The sequence below is a fragment of the Homarus americanus genome, unplaced genomic scaffold (assembly GCF_018991925.1).
Source record: "Homarus americanus isolate GMGI-L3 unplaced genomic scaffold, GMGI_Hamer_2.0 scaffold52806, whole genome shotgun sequence".
Taxonomy (NCBI): domain Eukaryota; kingdom Metazoa; phylum Arthropoda; class Malacostraca; order Decapoda; family Nephropidae; genus Homarus; species Homarus americanus.
This window is the reverse complement of record NW_024720773.1, coordinates 7,705,522-7,708,320: the sequence shown is the minus strand read 5'-3', so window position 1 is coordinate 7,708,320 and position 2,799 is coordinate 7,705,522. Positions and strand designations below refer to the sequence as shown.

General features: G+C 42.5%; 1 protein-coding gene across 1 annotated transcript in view; it reads right to left on the bottom strand.

Annotated features, from left to right (window-relative positions):
• Positions 1 to 2,799, bottom strand: part of LOC121860987 (insulin-like growth factor-binding protein complex acid labile subunit) — a 26,337-nt gene extending 23,538 nt beyond the window's left edge. The window contains exon 1 of the mRNA XM_042358415.1: positions 2,756 to 2,799. The gene's annotated coding sequence lies outside the window, so the exon portion shown is untranslated. The remainder of the gene's footprint in view (positions 1 to 2,755) is intronic.

Below are 2,799 nucleotides of genomic sequence, written 5' to 3'. Positions count from 1 at the left end.
CATACACATACATACATACATACATACATACACACATACATACATACTCTACATACATACTCTCCCTTTCTCTTCTTTTCCCTCTGTCTCACCTCCCATTCGTCTTCTACATTACCCTTTCCACCTCTCTTCCATTCCTTACTCCCTCTCTCCCTCTCATTCCTCACTCTCTCTCTTCCATTTATATTTCACCCAACTTAACTTCTCATTTTATCTTCATCACCAGGATTATGGCTCTTCTTATCTCTTAAATTATCACGAATTCTTCTTTGTCTCCTTGTTACTTTCACTTGTCTCTCCCTGTTTCTGTACGTTCCACCTTCATCGATTTAACTCTCTCTTCCTCCTTCCTTCCTCCTTCATTCCTCTCTCCTTATCTCTTCCTATCTCCTCTCGCCTCTTTTTCTCTGTCTGTCTTCTCTCAAAATTCACCTCGTCTCCTCATTCGTTTCATCTTCATTCCTTCTTTCACCTTCTTCCAATCCTTTCTCCACTCCTTCTTTCTTCTTTCTTCCATTCCTTCCACTCCTTTTTCCACCTTCTGTTCCCATTTCATTTCCGGTGAGAATCTTGATCCCGAGACAAAAGAGTATGTGTGTGTGTGTGTGGTGTGTGTGTGTGTGTGTGTGGAAAAACGTAAGGAAAGAAAGAGAGAGAGAGGAGAGAGAGAGAGAGAGAGAGAGAGAGAGAGAGAGAGAGAGAGAGAGAGAGTATATATATGTGTTTATGTACAGTATGTATTCGTATATATGTATTAGTGTATACATTATATAAGTGTGTAGTTATGTGTATGAGGGTGTGATGAGTATATGTGTATAGGTGTATTGACACGGCCTTATCTGCATTACAAGAAGACACAGTTGGAGGCAGAATGGGGAAATGGACCTATTTCCTATGATTGTGCCTCATCGTCCTCTCTCCCTCACCCATTTTCTCTCACTTTCACCCATTTTCTCTCACTCCACCCATTTTCTCATTTTCATCCATTTCTCCTCACTTTCTACATTTCTACTTTCACCCATTTTCTCACTTTCACCCATTTTCCTCACTTCACCCATTCTCTCACTTCCACCCATTTCCTCCACTCACCCATTTCTCCTCACTTCCATCCATTTCTCCCCACTCCACCCATTTCTCTCACTTTCACTTAACCTCACTTCTAACCCACCATTTATCTAACTTAACCTAACCTATCATAATTTAACCTAACCTACCCCTAACCTAACCTAACCAAACCAATATGAACAAACAACTGTGCACCCACGTAAACACTGCATTCGAGCATTGTTTACACTCCCCTCGTAAACAAAGGTCGACCTGTTGTTTAAATTAAATATAAACAGCAGACAACTACACACACACACACACCGAGAGATTCATTTTACACTTGGGGTCACTTGAACAATCCAGCGTTAACAGGCCGGCCGGAACACTGTATGTATGTATGTATGTATGTATGTATGTATGTATGTATGTATGTATTCTGTCCCTCAACACACACACACATATATACACCCCCTTCCCTCCCTCCCCACAACCTCCTTTCACACCCCCCCCACTAGACCTCACCCCTTGTAATGAGAAGTTCTGTAGGGTAGGGTGGTTAATGGCCGTCCCTGCAAGACGGAGATATTTAATCACTTGACCTTGTTACGAGAGTCATGTGTAGAGTATCATGTGGTTTAGAGAGTTTGACCTTTAATGATGATAATAATAATAATAATAATAATAATAATAATAATAATAATAATAATAATAATAATAATAATAATAACAATAATATCACCAACAACAACAACAACAACACATTATCTCGTCGTCTCCAAATACTTCCATTATCTCTCACCTTCACTGTCTCATCAATATTAAGTGCCTCAAAACTCTCACTCTCGGAAGTACTTGGATACATCATCTTACACGTGAATGAATTAAACACTTCTTCACTTGGCCACTAGAGGGCTGACCAAGATCATACCCGGGACTATATTTGGATTGGGGTGTGGGTGAGTTGGGTTGAGGAGTTGAGGTTTGAGGTGTTGGTTGTGAATTGAGTTTGGGTTGGGGGTTGAGGTTGTGGGTGTAGGTGGGTTGAGGTTGAGTTTGTGATAGTTGGTGAGGTTGATGTGTTGAGGTGTTGGGTTGGGGTTGGATGGGGTTGGGTGAGGTTTGGGTTGGTAGGGTGGTTGAGGTGTGGGTGGGTTGGGTTGTGGGTTGAGGTAAACACAGACCAAACCAGATCAAATTATCACACATGTCCGTCTCGTGAGTCGGCAGTAACACAAGCTGAGGAGGGCAGAGAACGACCAGCTGACCTCCTAGTACTCCCCACCCTCCCCACCACTACCCCCTCCCCCAGCCACCACAGCTGTAACACCTTCATCAATATTCGTTGGGGGAGGCAGTAATCCTCGTGGTCGATTTACCCATAATTCACCAGTGGACAAGGAGCCCCCCCAGCTGGTATATTTTTGAACAAGTAATCAATGGTCATGAGGAGGGAGAAGGAGGTGAGGAGGTGAGGGAGGTGACGTGAGGAGAGGTGAGGTGAGGTGAGGTGAGGAGGAAGGTGGCACTAAGATGACCTAATTGACCAGTTGTGGCACCTAATTTATAAACAAGGTGTGAGAACGTATCTAATTGGGTCACTTAATTAACCTACGACACAAAGACGGACTCCCAAAGGCTCCTCCATTAATAATAATAATAATAATAATAATAACAATAATAACTTAGATATACCTATTAATATTCTTACCTGTACCTCGTAGACGGTAATTGATCGACACCTGACCACCTCTT